The sequence below is a fragment of the Theropithecus gelada genome, chromosome 4 (genome assembly GCF_003255815.1).
Source record: "Theropithecus gelada isolate Dixy chromosome 4, Tgel_1.0, whole genome shotgun sequence".
Classification (NCBI taxonomy): domain Eukaryota; kingdom Metazoa; phylum Chordata; class Mammalia; order Primates; family Cercopithecidae; genus Theropithecus; species Theropithecus gelada.
Window position 1 is genome coordinate 121,513,916 of NC_037671.1, and position 16,576 is coordinate 121,530,491.

A 16,576-nucleotide genomic window follows, 5' to 3' on the forward strand; every position below is an offset into this window, starting at 1 on the left:
AAAGGCGCATCTGTTATACATTTTTTTCAGAGTATTTTCCGAGAACCCTTTGGGTTCAAAGCACCCAGATGGTACAAATGATGTGGAAAATGGCCCTCCCAAAAAAGACTCCATGAGGGAACTTGCACGTGGGGCTAGGGGGAGTTAGAGACAGCACATGTGAGCGGATGCGTGGCCGGCGCCCAGACCAGACGCCACGTGATGACAGACCCTGCAGGGAATTACAGGAGGTGACTCAATGTAGGGGATTGGTGTCATACTAACAGAAAGCCAAGACTGAAGAGACAGGAACGACTGTCCAGGTTTCCCAGACAGGTGGCCACACTGGGTCTGCTAAAAACCGGCCCTTGGGTGTGCTGGATGTGGGGGACAGTCCCAGAAAGCAGACAACACAGGCCTGTGTGTAACCCTGGCCATGAGTGTGCTGGACGTGGACGACCGTCCCAGGAAGCAGACAACACAGGCCTGTATGCAGCCCTGGCCATGAGTGTGCTGGACTCGGGGGACCATCCCAGGAAGCAGACAACATGGGCCTGTGTGCGGCCCTAGCCGTGAGTGTGCTGGACGTGGGGGACCTTCCCAGGAAGCAGACAACACAGGCCTGTGTGCGGCCCTGGCCATGAGTGTGCTGGACGTGGGGGACCTTCCCAGGAAGCAGACAACACAGGCCTATGTGCGGCCCTGACCATGAGTCTCCACCTTTCTGTCTCTCTGGGCTATGACTGGGCAGCAGGGAAGGGGGGAATCACCTGCCTTTTGGTTCAGAAAAATCCATTCCACAGTTTCCACCTTCCCTCGCTGACAAACGGGATTTTAAATCCCTTTATCTGGAGACAAACAGAAAGTGTGTGCTTGTGGCGAATAATTTGAGCTGATATTCTTACCAGCTGTTAAGAAACACATGCAAAAAAAGAAAAAAAAAGGCTGGTGACATCTGGCTGGCATTGATATTTTGTGACAGAAGTATCTTTTTCCTGGGGGTGTTTTCCAAGAAACCAGTCTCAGGGTCCCCAGTCCCCTCACTGCCCGACTGCTTCAGCCTCCAGCCCCCAACCTTTGACCTCTTGGAAAAACAAAAAAGAGATCATATTGACCAAAGCGACTGTAACCCACATTGCGGCCACATAATTGGGCGTGGTGACATTGCGTTAGCTCAGATTAAACAATGGCCGAGCAGCTGCTTCCACTCGCCAGGCTTTCGACTTCAGCTTCCCCTGAGCCACACAATGGGGCATTTTGCTGCAATGGGAAAGATCACGAGAGGAGGCCCTGTTCCCCGCCACGGCCGGCTGACCTCCTCCTCCTTGTCCAACCGCTTGTCATCGGAGGGATTGTAAATCATGTCAGATAAACGTCCTAACTCACACTGAATGTTTTCTCTGAAATTTCTAGGTTCATTTTGCCTCATTTTCCCAAGAACGCTGACGAAATGGGCCAGTTTCAGAAGGAAGTATAGGCAGTTGCATTTCCAGACTGGTTAGACCCCTTGTGGATGAGCCGAGGTGCTCAGATACAGCCCAGCACCAAACAGGGACTTTGCGGTCAACGGCAGACCCCACAGGTGGCCATGGCACCGTAAGACTGTCACGGAGCTGAAAGCATGTGGTCCTTTGGCTGTCATCTGGCTGTCTTGTCGCAGCACAACGCACGGTCCTGCGCCTGTGGTGACGCCGGCGTGAACAAGCCCATGGTGTTGCCAGTCGGGTAAAAGTCGTGCACATGCCATCGTGCACAGCACATACAGCCAGATAATGATCATAAACATTGTTCCTGGGTGCATATTTACGATACCAAACTTTTAGTCATTATTTTAGAGTATATTCCTTCTACTTATTACAAAAAAGTTAAGGCCGGGCATAGTGGCTCACGCCTGCAATCCCAGCACTTTGGGAGGCTGAGGCAGGTGGATCACGAGGTCAGGAGATCGAGACTATCCTGGCTAACACGGTGAAACCCCATCTCTACTAAAAATTAGCCGGGCGTGGTGGCGGGCACCTGTAGTCCCAGCTTCTTGGGAGGCTGAGGCAGGAGAATGGTGTGAACTCGGGAGGTGGAGCTTGCAGTGAGCCAAGATCGCACCACTGCCCTCCAGCCTAGGGGACAGAGCAAGACACTGTCTCAAAAAAAAAAAAGTTAACTGTAAAGCAGCCTCAAGCAGGTCCTATGGGAGGCGTCCAGGAGAAGCCATGTCATCCCAGGAGATGATGGCTCCGTGCGTCACTGCCCCCAGAGACCTTCCAGTGAGACCAGATGTGGAGGGGAAGATGGTGATATTGATGATCTTGGCCCTGTGCAGGCCTAGGATAATGTGTGTGTCTTAGTTTTTAACAAAATGTTTACAAAGTTAAAATTTTTTTAAACAGAAAAAAACTAATAGAATAAGGATACAAAGAAAGAAACTATTTTTGTGCAGCTGTACATGTTTGTATTTTAAGCTACATGTTATTATGAGAGTTAAAGAGTTAAAAAATTAAAAAGTTTATAAAGCAAAAAGGTTACATTAAGCTACGGTTGATTTATGATTGGAGAAGGAAATTTTTAACAATGGATTTAGTGCAGCCTAAGTGTGCAGTGTGTATAAAGCCTATAGCAGCACGGTCATGTCCTGGTCTTCCCATTCACTCTCCACTCGCTCACCGGCCTCACCGGAGCAGCCTGCGTGTGCAGTGTATATAAAGTCTACAGCAGTGTATGGTCATGTCCTGGCTTCCCACTCACTCCCCACTCACTCATAGACTCACCAGAGCAGCCTGTGTGTGCAGTGTGTATAAAGCCTACAGCAACACAGGCAGGTCCCGGCTTCCCACTTACTCCCCACCCACTCGCTGACTCACTAGAGCAGCTTCCAGCCCAAGCTTCGTTCGCGGCAAGTGCCTTACACGGCCTACCATTTTTCATCTTTTATATTTTGTTTTTACTGTGCCTCTTTTCTATTTTTAGATATGTTTAGGTGTACAAATATTTACCATTATGTGACAATTGGCTGCAGTATTTAGCACTGTGCAGGTCTGTAGCCTGGGAGTGATGGCCTGCAGCACACGGCCTGGGTGTGCAGTGGGCTATACCTTCTAGGTGTGTGTCCTTGTTGATATTAACACAGTGACAAAATCACCTCGCATGCATCTCTCAGAACACGCAGCTGTATTCCTCCTCCTCCTGCCTCACATGTGGAAGCTTTTCCCGAAGGCGTCGGCTGCCCATGGCTCCCACCCAGACCCCTCAGCACTCATGCAGAAGTGCCGTGTTCTGTGTGGCAGGGACCGGCGAGTGCATGTTCAATCTGCCATGAGAAGGGCCCCTGGGTGTTCCAACAATGACCCCAGTGCACCAGGACTGGAGGCCCCCTGGGTGGGGAAAACACCTCTCCCAGCCTTTCAGTTCACAGATGGGGAAACTGAGTCTCAATCCATTTCATCAGGTCCCCTAATCACAGTCGGCCACCTTGCCATCTGATGTGAATAGCTATGTACTCCCTGCACCTCCCAACTGCAGGGACCGCGTGGGGGACGTGGGAGCCTCGTGCTCTCTGTGCCTTGCGACTGCGGGGGCCCATCGTGTTTGCAGAAGGGAACCCTCTGCCTCCTCTGCTTTGGGTCTTTCCAAGGAAGTGCAGGCAGTGGATTCAGGAGATCATAGAAATCCCAGAATGGAAACGTGAAGAAAAGCGCTCCCTGGGGTCAGCAAAGGACGGCAAAAGAACTGGTAATTACCTCAGTAGAGTGCAGGGAAACACAATCTCTGCAAAACTAAGTTTCAAAGTCCTGATTTCAAGGGAAGTGGATATTGGAAAAAACAAACAGCCAACACCCAACCTGAGTCTTTCTGCCTGTGTAGCCTGGGACCGCCTGGCCACTGCGTATCTGCTGAGGCGACGTTGCTCAGAACACAAGCACATGGGCTCATGCTGTCCCGCTGTGGGGTCCTGACCGGAAGGGAGGTGATGAGCAAAGCCCAGGTCACCTCCCACCATGAGTGTTTCCTGCAGGGCCTGTGGATGAAGGACCCTTCCCTTTCCCTCCAGTTGTCACCCTGCCCCGAATCCCTTGTCTCCTGTCTTTGCCAGTAGATGTGAGTACCTTGTCCACTCCTTTAAAACTACATAGAACGCCTTAGAATGTCCCGATTATGCTCTGAAAGGTAAAAGTTGTTTCACAGGCCATGTGTGTAGACCAGTGTTGTACAATTTGGTGTAGATCACTGAAAAAAAAATCTCAATTCTTTCTCATAATTTAGTGCAGAGAATAGAATAGAAGACAGAGTGTCAGGGTGGCAAGGAAACTTCAAAACATGTGAGTAGGCTCGTGCCGTGGCTCATGCCTGTAATCCCAACACTTTGGGATGAGACAGGAGAATTGCTTGAGCCCAGGAGTTCAAGCCCAGCCTGGGCAATGTGGCAAGACCCCATCTCTTAAAAAAAAAAAAGTTACACAAATTAGCCAGGTGTGGTGGCACACGCCTGTAGTCCTAGCTACTTGGGAAGCTGAGGTGGCAGGATGGCTTGAGACCGGGAGTTCAAGGCTGAAGTGAGCTATGATTGTGCCACTACACTCCAGCCTAGGCAACAAGCAAGACCCTGTCCCTAAAGAAAAAAAAAAAAAAGAAAGCGTGAATTGCTGAGGCCCAGAGAGTCCAAAGGGCTGGCCTGAGATCACACAGCAGGGGCACGCCATGTGGGGCGAAGCTCAGGCTTCCCCCATCCATCTGTGTGTGCTTTCCTTGTTATTAATTCACATGAGTGAATCGTTGCAAATGATGCATCTGGATAAACACTGGACTTCTGTTTCCTCACAGCTGCAGGAGAATCACAGTCTCAGCGGCTGCTGCTCCTGAGGGGCGCGCGTGCTGCCCGGTCTGGAGGGTTCGCTGCAATCAGTGCTACAGCTTTAGGAACTGTGATTTACTGCGGATTTAAAACTCTTTAAAACAGCCGACTTCCTGCTGATGGGTCTGAGGGAAGAGCGGCAGCGACTCGGGCAGGGCCTCGGTGCGGAGGCTGGGAGGAGCGCCTGCTTTTTAGGAAAGGATGCTTCAGACTCAGCCTCCCGTCCATGCTCCTCTCCGGTGTGAGTGCAGAGAAGGTCCTGGGTTCTGTCTGCAGCTTCACTCTGGGGGTGAGTGTGCCTCTGGAGTCTCTGAGGGGACGCGGGAAGGACGTTCAGTTCAGAGCCTTTAGCCAAAACTTTTACAGCAGCCGGCGGGGCAAGGGCTCCTGTACGCCCTGAGTTTGAGAGACAGCACCTCAAATTTTCAAACCCTGGCCCACGTGGAGTCAAGCAAGGCTGCTCGGAGGAGGGAAATGGCAGCCCTGGTGCTCTGGGCGGGCCTGGAGGGCTGAGCCTCGGGCAGTCAGCACCACCCTTCCCTCTCCCTGGTTCCCAAGAATCTGAGAGCGATTGAGGAATTGAGGCTGTGAAGTTTTAGGCACCCCCAGGATGAGTACAACGTGGGTTTCACACAAGCGAGGCTGCTGCACCATTCCGCCTGGTCACATTAACTATCCACATTTTCCCAAGGAGTGAGGATGCGCCCGTTTCCTCAGGGTTCTTTGGTGGTGGTTTCAGTTCCTTGCTTCGGTCTCTGGCTGACAGAATTGACTCTACAGGCTTAGCCCTCATTCGTCCAAGACCCAAAGCTCCCAGGATGCAGCTGGGAGCTGCAGTGAGCACCTGTGCACCTGCTGATTCTCCAGGTCTTGCATGGCCATGGTGGGCTCCCTCTACAGAGGCTCAGGACTTGACTCGTATTAGGATGGGGTGTCATAGTTTTGTCTTGCTTTACCTTTTGAAAAAATAGACACAGGGTTTTGCTCCATTGCCCAGGTGGGAGTGCAGTGGTACAATCACAGCTCATTGCAGCCTCAACCTCCTGGGCTCAAGCAATCCTCCCACCTCCACCTCTCAAGGAGCAAGGACCACAGGCACCACCATGCCCAGCTCATTAAAACATTTTTTTTTCCTTTGGTAGAGATGAGGTCTCACTATGTTGCCAAGACTGGTTTCAAACTCCTGCCCTCAAGTGATCCTCCTGCCTTGGCCTCCCAGTGTTGGAATTACAGGCATGAGCCACCAGGCCCGGCCTTGTTTTACTCTTTAAAAATCATGTATATAAACATATTTTATTAATCCCAGTAAAACCAAGGCCTTCAAGTCCAAAAGAGCTGCAGCAGAGGAGGTGGAGAAGAGAGATATATAAGCATGGAAAACATATTCTTAAGGTCTGTTTTCAAGATTTAGTGAAATTTTGGGAAAAGGTACAGAAAATATTTTCATATTTTGTACTTATAATTGTTACTGTGAAAAGAGTTGCTTTTTATGGAGTGACATAAATTTGAGAAAAAACAGGTTGTGTTTAAGAAATTCGATACAGCTCTGAATTATACATGGAATGTTATTCAACTCAGTAGAATGTGGTGTGTGGGCAATTATCCAGCATGGTAATTCCACATTACAAACCTTTACATTTAAAACAGATCAAAATGAATCAGTTTTGTAAGTGGCTTTACCTAGGTGCAGTGTTTGCATTATGTGACATTTACTTTATATTGTCACGCTGTCCTTGAAGAGTCCATTTGTTCATATTTTGGTCCTCAACCAGGAGCAGTGTCTGGTATCTGCACAGCTGCGTCTGGGGCAGCTCCCAGAACAGTGGCTGCAGAGGCACAGGTGGCAGCTCCACCTGGGCACGGTGTGGGCTGCAGTGGCCTCCGAACACCTCCAGGAGTGAAAACCCAAACTCTTGTTCTTTGCTGTAAAGCATAATTTTTGTTTTAAATTCTAGATTGAAAAAAACATGTCACAGAAAGTTCGGAAGTGAACTTTTCAATCCTAATCTTCTCAACCACAATCATTTGCCATTTTTCTTGTACTTCTTTTTCCTATGTGCACTTTTTACAAAGTTGCAATCATAGTCTAGGAACGATTTTTACATCCTGCTTTTCTTTTCACTCATTATGCCAACTGCAATTTCTAAGTTGCTACATAGTCTTCAAAACCATAATTGTAAAAGGTTGCTTAATAATTAATCGGGCATTTATTTTGAAAATCCTCTCTTCTGTAAATGACACTATGACCAATATATGCCTCTCCCTCATGCCATGTTAATTACTGGGTCAAAGAACATAAACATAATTTTGTTTCTTGATACACATTGCCACATCTCTCCTCCCAGCATTGAACCAGCTTCAGTATCACTAATATATAAGGATACATTTCACCACAATTTATCATTACATTTTTGTAACATAATGAAATAAACAATTATTTAATTACATCATTTGGCCATGAGCAAATCTGGCTATTTTCTCATTAAGATTTACAATTTTTCTTTCATGTTTATCTAAATCATATTAATGGATTTCTTATCAATAAATTTTTCTATCAATTTGTTTGATCTTTTTATGTAATAAATAATCCCTTATGCTGCTTTTTAAATCTCTAGGACTGTCAGAATGTATCGGGAACATCAAAGGCCATTTTTTATTATTTTTTCCATAGAACCTGCATTTATTTTTACTTTAATGTTTTACCATTTGGTTGATGGAAGTCAGACTTAACTGGTAAGGAGAGTTGTTGGGTTAGTCAGCCAGTGTGCAAATCTGATTTGATATCATGCCAGCCCAAAGTAAAGACCCTGGTTTCTGCGAACCCACAGGGCATGGAATGGGTAATGAACTCTGACCCTTTCTATAAGGAGGATGGATGACAGCGTGGGGATTCCCATCAGGACTTCCACTTCCAGGAAGGTTGATGGGCTCCTGCCATCTGCAGGCTGCGTCATCCTCGGCCTGAACTCACTGGGGTGCAGTCCGAAGGTGCCCAGATGCCCCAGGATTTCCTGGGGCAGCTGAGGGCTTTCAGAAGGAGGCTTCCTGGGCCCCAGGGCAGGGAGGAGGTGCCAGGAATTCATTGCATTTTTGCAAATTCACATTAGGACTCAGAACTTTTGAGGACTCATGGAAATTCTCGAAAAATTATTCTGCTTCCAAAGCATTGTGAGAAAGCTGGATCGATAAACATCATTGCTGACTGTGTGCCAGGCACTGAGCTTGGTGCTTGGTGTAAACGGTCTCTGCTCCTCACAACGATTCTAAAAGGCTGGCAGGTTTTTTACTCCAGATTGGAGAAACTGGAAACTCAGGGTAAAGCGTTCCTTGGTGACGTGGCGGGTGACTTGCAGTGCCGTGACCCATCCGACTTGAATCTTATGCTCTTCTTACTGGCCCTGGGCCCTAACAGAGACACAGATGCCATTCTTGCCGTTATCCCTTTGGGATTTCTTAATCTTTTACCTGAAGCTTCAAAGTTGTCAATTGGTCTAAGGCTCTGGGCCAAGTATGGACTCTACATGGTTCAGGCAAGTTGCCTAGGGATTTATTTTCTTCTTTGTGCTTTTTCTGTAATTAAAAGATTTTTTTAAACAATAACTGTGTATCAGAAAAATACAATAAAAGCTTTAAACATTTTTATGAAGCTGACAATTTGCTTATAAAAGCAATCATGGCTGCAGGGCTTAGGGCAGAGGAAATGAATGTTTCCCTGAGATTTCCTCTTTTCGGCCGTGGCTAACCAAGCAGGCCACTAATGATGAGATTGGAGGGAATTATGTGGCCAGTTTTCGGCAGCAGGGCAGGGTTCCTGGGGACTGTGAAGCCTCTTTGGTTTTGTGATACTCATGTGGGGCCTGGTCCACATCGCTTAGGGTGTTTTATTTCTCTTTAGGTCTTGGACCTGGACCCGAGAGAGCCCAGAACCACAGGAACAGCAGAAGGGCCGGAGCGTCGCACAGCAACTGTGGGCCCGCGGTGGCTCTGGAGCCAGTCGGCGTGACTCTGCCATTAGCTCTGTCCCCTTGGTGAGGTGATTCAAATTCTCAGAACTGTTTGCCCGTTCAAAACATGGGGATGATAGCTCTGTGTAGTGCTGCAGTGAGGGTTAAGCGAGATAAATATGTGTAAAAGTGCTTAGTACAGACACACTTCATATTCTCAGTCACTGCCTGTGTTCCACCAGGAAAAAGTGCTTTCTGAGTCAAATTTTGTCTATTTTTCAAGGCTCAGCTGATCCCAGCTGTGAATAAGTTTACAGGAAGCTTACTGTTACCCCAGACAGGACTCCCTTCTACTGCAGCCGGGATTTTTCAGCAGTTAGGGCCTGTTCAACAGAGTAAGCCAGCAGGAGTTACATTTAACCTTATGTAGCTGTGTGCGTTTTAATGTGTGTGCCCGAGTAGATTCTAAGCTCTTTGAGGGCAGGAACCATGTGTTAGATGTCTTGGAATATCTTACAGAATCTCGAATAGTGGCAAGTCCTCCAGCAGAAGCTGCAAACTGACTCCTTAGCGCGAGCCGGAAACTGGAATGCTGTTTTTACTGTACTGGCCTTTGGGAGGTAGAAAGGCCACACTGGCCAGTGCACGTGGTCCGTGCCAGATAGCTCCATCCTACCTCCCTTTGCAGGGGCTGGACAAGGGCAGTCTGGGTGCTTGACTCAGCCAATTCTGAAGATAGGTCTTTGTGTGGCAGCCATCAGCCAGAAAAAGAAATTCTATTTTGATTTGGTCATTTATTGGCATGAAGTTTTACTTTTGCCCACTGTGGTCAACCAGATGTACTGGTTGGTGCTGGTTGCAGCCCACGGAAGGCCCCACCTGTGCCACGGGCACAGACAGATGGGAGCAGCTGGCTGCCTGGAGACAGGACCTCGGTTTCCGTTTGATGCAGCCACTCCAAATAAACATGCCAGTCTATTGTTTGTAGCTGGCATCACTGACTTTCACAGATAACCCCCAAAAGAAGATGGGGTCTCTCCACCGGCCTGGGTGGGGGTGCAGCTACACCTTGCACATGGTTTCACATGAAGAGAAACATGAGATGAAATAAAGGAACAGGAAAGAGAGATACAAGAACTAAGAGTGAGGAGTATCTCACTTTTAACCCTTCTCGTGTCTTTGGGGTGCCACCATTTTAGTGAATGGGACTAGCGATTCTAGAGTATAATACATTTCACAATCACAACTGACATTTTGTCTGTTTTCCAACACATTTAAAGGATACAAAATATAATATCACATCAGTCTTCATAATAGTAATACAGTCAGGTATTACGCATGATCGTTCTACTAAGTTTATTTGAAGGAAGCAAACATTGAGAATTCAGGGATGAGATTCCAGCCTCTGTTGGCCTCAGCATCACCAGGGTGCTAGTTTCTCCTGAGCCTGAACCTGCATTTTAAGCAGACCCAGGTGGTTTCTTGCACATTCTTGTTGGAGAAGCACTGCTGTGGGGTCAGCACAGAAGTCCTCTCCATGTTTTGTTGAGTTACAGCCCCCAGGTTAACAGTCCTCCCCTGACTTGCCAGAAAGAGCAGCCTTCCTTCTTTCAGAAGGCCTGGGAAAATTGCTCAGGCTGGGACTTGCGGGCGGTTAGATTCAGTGCCACAGAGGGCTTCCAGTTGAGGTTCGTTCCCCATTCCCCTGGGTCCCAGCGTCACTCCTGAGGCTTCGCTTGTGAGAAACTGTTCTGCTTTTTTAGGAGCAGCAGCAGCCACTTCAGCACAGGCTGAGGGTCTCTTATCTGAAGTGCTTGGGATCAGAAATGCTTTGAATTTTGGATTTTTGAATATTTGCATGTACATAATGAGATATCTTGAGACAGGACCCAAATCTAAACACGAAATTCATTTATGTTTCATACACATAGCCCGAAGGTCATTTTATACAACATTTTAAATAATTTGTGCGTGAAGCAAAGTGCGGACTGTGTTTTGACTGTGACACATCACATGAGGACTGTGTAGAGTTTTTCACTTGTGGGGTCATGTTGAGGCTCAAAATATTTCTGATTTTGGAGCATTCTGGATTTCGGATTTTCCAATTGGGGTGCTCACCTGTGTCACTTTTCTGCCAATCCACCACCAGGTTTGTGCCTCTCAGGTGAGACGCATGGTCCAGAGAGATCTTGGGTCTCAGACAGACAAAACTGACAAGGACAAAAATGCACCCTCAGCTGAGAAGAGGGCACCAGATAGAATTCTGGTTAAAAACACTGTGGGGCAGTCAGGTGTCCGATCTACGTGGTCGCTGACGAGGGAGTGGGTCGTGGCTGACTGGTGTGGTGTGCAGGACACGGAGGCTCAGTTCCATGGTCACCAACGAGGGAGTGGGTCGCGGCTGGTTGGTGTGGTGTGCAGGACACAGAGGCTCGGTTCCATGGTCTCTCCCTGTCAGCACTGCAGAGAAGGCAGCTCAGTGGACGCCACTCACACAGGGGCAGGGAGGGGTGGACAGTGCCCCAAGGGACTTTCCGATATACTAAAATTGCCTAACACAGCAGTTCCTCATGGATATTGGTAACGAAGGCAAGATGTGTTTTTGGTTTATTGTTACTTTTGGCAAGTCTCCAAAACTCATACAGCCCAGTTTTCTGATGGAAACTGAGAAACATTTATCAACGACAGTATCTACCCAATAGAATCTTGTAGACTTAAATGCAGTAATGTGTTTTTAGAGCACCAGAGTCTTTGAAAGAGACCCGTATTATGAAGTAACAGTATCAGGTTTTATTCTTGGTAAACCTCAGAAAGTACAAATACTGCCACTGGCTGGGAGTTTCCTTGTTCATTTTCCTGCACGGGGCAACTTCGGTCACACCTGTTGTCTGCATGAATCAGGTCTTCTCTATTTCTCAGAGGTACGTCATCCGTTCTAGAGAGTTCTGTCTCCCATATGAAGTGCTTCCTACAGAAAGAATGTATAGCTCTTCATGTTGCCAAAGCACCAAGACACACTAAAGCCACACAGCACATTCCACAGGGCATTTTGAGTGGCTGGAGGCCACGGCACCAGAGCCCAGGGTGGCACCTGCACACTCTCATGTGGGAAGTGGGCATGACCAGAGGCAGAGGCCAGACTTGGCAGCACGTGCTGAGGCTGCAGAGCCCTGAGGAGGCTGCTAGGCCCTGACACTGGGTGGCCCAGACAATCCAGCCTGACAAGGAGCTGCATTCCACCCGTGTTGGAGATGGATGCTGACAGACTGCCGCACAGAAGCTTCTGCAGCCTGGTGCCCACCAGGCCCATGGAGGAAAAGGGGTCTGGAGTGAAAAGCCTCATCTGGCCCTCAGGAGGCATCTGTATGAGGGCAAGGCCCTGTTTGCCCCGTGTGTCAGAATATATGAAGGACTGGAGCTGGGCTTGGCCACTCCTGAGACAACATCAATGGATCCTGCACACAGCATTCCCAGGCCGGGCTGGAGAGACTTTGATGGAGCCTGTACACAGCATCCCTGGACTGGGCTGGAGAGACCTCCTGCCTGTTTGCACACACTCGAAGGGGTATTGTTGTGTGAATTGTTTTCTGAACACACCACTTTCCTTACAGAAACTCCTATTCATCCTTCAATCCCAGCTCACAGTCACCTCCTCTGGGAAGCCCTCCATCGCCGGTCATTGTTGGGTGGCGTGCCTGTCTCCTCTTTGGACTGCAGGCTCCCCAGGGATCCTTGTGGTGTCTTTCATTGCTTTCCTCCACTTCCCGCATGGTTCTTGGCACACACTGGGTGCTTACTGAATACATGGTCAGTAAATTTAAAGGGTGAGACATACTGATTAGTATTTGTATCAGATTTTTTTTTTTTTCTGTATCAGATTTACAAGCTCCGTGATGCCCACCATGTGCTAAGAGCAGTAACTACACCCCATTCTCTCCGCACATTTTCCTGCTGCCACAGGCTTACGTTTTTATCCTATTATGAACTTAACGCTTTTTGAATTCACTTCTTGAATTATTATCCTGGCCGCTCAGCTAAGAGGTGGATCCCTGTGGCTCTCAGTGGTGTCTGTCCTGCCATGGGCTGAGACCCGTGACTTCTCAGGGGTAATTACAGTGAAGACACTTGCTGGCCTGCTTGTGACTGCAGAGCTGCAGACCCAGGGAGTCAGGAGGGGAATAAAACCCACAGCTGACACAGCTCTGCTGGCCTGCTTATGGCTGCAGAGCCAGGGAGTCAGGAGGGGGATAAAACCCACAGCTGACACAGCTCTGTGGTCCTCAGGTTGCCTCTCACAGACAGAGAGGGGAGATGACACTCTGCTTCTCCTACAGTTTGGAAATTTCACCTAAGCATCTGCAAGTGTTTTACAGGGAACATGCTGGGTCAATAATTGGAACCTTTGGTGTGGGCAGCAGTTAGAGATGGCACAGCAACGCTGAGGGTTGCAGAGCGGGCTGCAGTTTCTAACTGTGTGTCAAGGCCCCGCGCCTGTGGCGACCTGGCGTCGGCATTTCTGCAGCCTGCCTGTGACCTTCAGTGAGTGCAGGTGTCAGGTCTGACCCTTGCTCTGTGGATTCCTTCATCAACCTTGGGAAAACATGTTCACATCCTGGTGTATTTTCGTTTTAGACCAATTTGGTTTTGCCCCTGTGTCCGGGCTTTGGGCTCCCATGTGTGATGGCTGCTGGCTTCGATGCTGTGGTGATGTTTCCGTGGCATTTCCTTGGTTAGGGCAATTCCAGGGGATGCCCATGTCGGTGGGAGGCAGAGTGCGGGTTCCTGGTGGCCTGAGATGCATCTGCATCTCCAGCCTGGCGACAGGGCACTCCACAATACTTGGGGTGTTGAGTTCTAGGGAGAGGTCCAGGCATCCAGGGATGCCGAAGAAAGGCTGGATAAAACTCGGTGCCTGTGGAATTTGACAGTGTGCCATGTTTCAGCAGGGCTGATTTCTTCTAGATTTGCAATAAGGCTTAATCCTGAGAATCCAGGCATTCACCCGACATTCCCGTTAATAAAGAATCTCAGGAAAATAAGCATAGGGTGGAGGCCTGGGGTTGTCCCCCCAACCCACGGCTGCCAGGAAAGACCTGGACTGACCTCGGACTCTTGCCCTTTAGTTGAACGGCAGTCTTTGAAGACAGCCTGAGGAAGGGACGTTCTAGACTTCCCAGGGAATCATTTCCCGATTTAACTCCCAGTGAAACTGCCAACCTTCGCTTCTTCCTTCTGTTCATTTGAAACTTTGTTGTTGTCCAGTTTGAAAGCGTTGTTAGCCATGCAGGTGGGTCAGGACTGCGAATCCAGGCTGCAATGAGGGGTCAAGTGGTCATTTAAATGAACATTCGATGCACATTCTAGGCCTGGTAAGTACAGCTGATTGACGCTGGTACTAAATGAAGATGCCAAAGCTGCAATGGGCAGAGCAAAGGCCGGAGAAAGGCCACGTTTAAAACGTATTTGTTGAGTTCACTTAGGTTACCTGTGGGGCTGCGGCCCAGCTGTGCAGAACGGCTCCGAGGCCTGGCTCCGTCTGTAATAGCTGTGTACACTTCGCCACACTTCCCTTCTCTGTGACGTGGGATTAAAATATCTCCCTAATAAGGTACTGGGAGGATTAAAGAAGATAATGGATGTGAGTGCTCAGCCGGGTGCCCAGCACATGCTTGGCGAGTGGGGGCGAGTGACGGGGCCGCCGTGCCCCAGCCGCCCACAGTAAAGGTGTTCTCAGGGTCAGTGGAGCTCACGTCGGGTGAGATGGCTTTTGCTTTCCTAGGACTCTGGGGTCAGGTTGGTTGTGTAACTTGGGCTTCCAGAGGCAGGGCTGCCCTAGAGAATACCATCCTGTTATGTGATCCAGGGCATCAGTGCTCACACAGGGGGAGCCGAGCCCTGGGTCTGAGCTGTGTGACTGCACCTCCTGTGCCAGCGGCCGCCATGGTGCAGGTCTCCTGAGCGTGGCTCATCCATGCCAGAGCCTTTCTCACTTGGTGGACGCTGACCGCCATTTCACGTGGGTCCAGCCCAGAGACACACCCTGCATTCTCCAGAAAGGGCCTTACCTAGCCACCAAGGCTGCTGAGACCTGTCAAGGCCACTTGGCTTTGGGACGATTCATGTCAGCCATAAGAAGTGGTTAATGGTGGCTGGGACCCCATGTGCAGGTGGAGGGCTCTGCAGGGGCTGACACGCATGAGCTCATGGAGGGCCGTGCACACTGCTGACTGGTGCTCACACAGTGCCACAGGAACATCTTGGTTCCTGCCTGGCATTTCGTGGGCTTTCCGGGTCTGCAGCCTACCCTGGCTTCCGGAAGCTTTCCTCAGCAGAAGATGGCCCGTAGGAGAGGATGACTGGGTGGAGTCTGTTGGCAGGACCAGCGTTGTGGGGCTTCCTGGAATGTTCCTGGGCTCCAGCAGGTCCCTGCCAAGTGGCACGGCAGGGGCCACTGGGCCTGGAGCCCCGCAGATGTTGGGTGGGAAGAGTCAATGGTCCCTCGTGACACAGGCGTCTTCTGCAGATGCTGAGCTCAGGCCCCCGGAAAGGGCTACAGCTCAGATAGTCCACGTTCTCCACGTTCTATCCCAGTAACAGCTAGATAATCTTAGCCCTTCATGTTACTACCCTGGTTTCCAGATGAGAGGCGTCCACCTTATGGTCATGGCGCAGTAAGCCAAGGCGAAAATCTCCAGAAATACTTCAGCTCCTTCTGCAGGAACAACCCGTTCCAGGTCACAAGCTGAACACAGGGCATGTGAGTGTCAGCCTTACTTCCATTTTATCTCAAACAAAAGAGCTATCACTGATGAGTCAGTTCAACAAACATCCTACCTCTTATAAATCCCAGTCAGATTAGATGAGGCCACACATCTGAATTTCTGCCTATGCAGGATTACTTGTGATCTCTTTTGAAGTTCCTGGTGACCCGTGTTTGCCTTAGGATGAGTGGCTACACGAGGGAAGCCACGAATCTTATCAGTGGACGCCCTATGTCCTCCTTTCTTTCCCTTTTTGCCCTAGACTTTTCAGCCTGTCAATCAGCTGATGAAGTGTCAGGATGGCTCCTTGCTTACCGTCCTCTTTCGTCCTGGACGGCTGTTGTCACAGTGAGAAACTTTGAGGTTTTCTAATTTAAAAACAGCTCGCACAGAAATGGATGCACAAGGTCTCATGGCGGCTGAAGTCTTCTCCAGTCAGCTCCGTGACTCTCCACCGGGTCCCGGGGAGGGACTATGCCTCGGTGTCTCCACTTCAACCTTGGTTTCATAAACCCTTTCCTTTTCCCCTTGAAACGCACTGCGGATGGATTAGGTCATTTATACAGGAGCACAAAGCCTAGTAAAAGAGCTGACTCACAGGCCTGTGTTGCCCCTGGTGACTCCTGCAGCTCTCAGAGCCTTTGGACACCCCGAACTGTGAGTGTGTGGGTTTTTGTTTTTGTTTTTTTTGGTAAAATGTGCCTAGCAGGAACTTTTAAAATGTTAAGTAAATAAAACTATTTTTAAAAGATAAATTTTCACAGCCCGTAAGAAAGTTTAAAGCGCACCATTCATGGTGCCGGACTCAGGCCATGGGATGACTGAATTTTCAGGTCTGACGTGGTCTTGACTTGAGAGAAAGTGGCGGTGTGTGGCTCCGTCTGCGTCGTCTGCGTCGTCTGCGTCGTCTGCTGCGTCTGCTGCGTCTGCTGCGTCTGCTGCGTCTGCTGCGTCTGCTGCGTCTGCTGCGTCTGCGTCCTCTGCCTCGTCGGCTGCGTCGGCTGCGTCTGCGTCTGCGTCTGCGTCTGCGTCTGCGTCTGCGTCTGCGT

The 16,576-nt window shown here is 49.4% G+C and overlaps 1 long non-coding RNA gene across 1 annotated transcript; it reads left to right on the forward strand.

Moving 5' to 3' along the window:
• The first annotated feature begins 4,960 nt into the window (after positions 1 to 4,960).
• On the forward strand, positions 4,961 to 12,604 carry LOC112622054. The gene is made up of 3 exons (XR_003118924.1): positions 4,961 to 5,111; positions 8,718 to 8,850; positions 11,577 to 12,604. It is a non-coding gene; the product is annotated as an uncharacterized LOC112622054 (long non-coding RNA).
• The last annotated feature ends 3,972 nt before the right edge of the window (positions 12,605 to 16,576 follow it).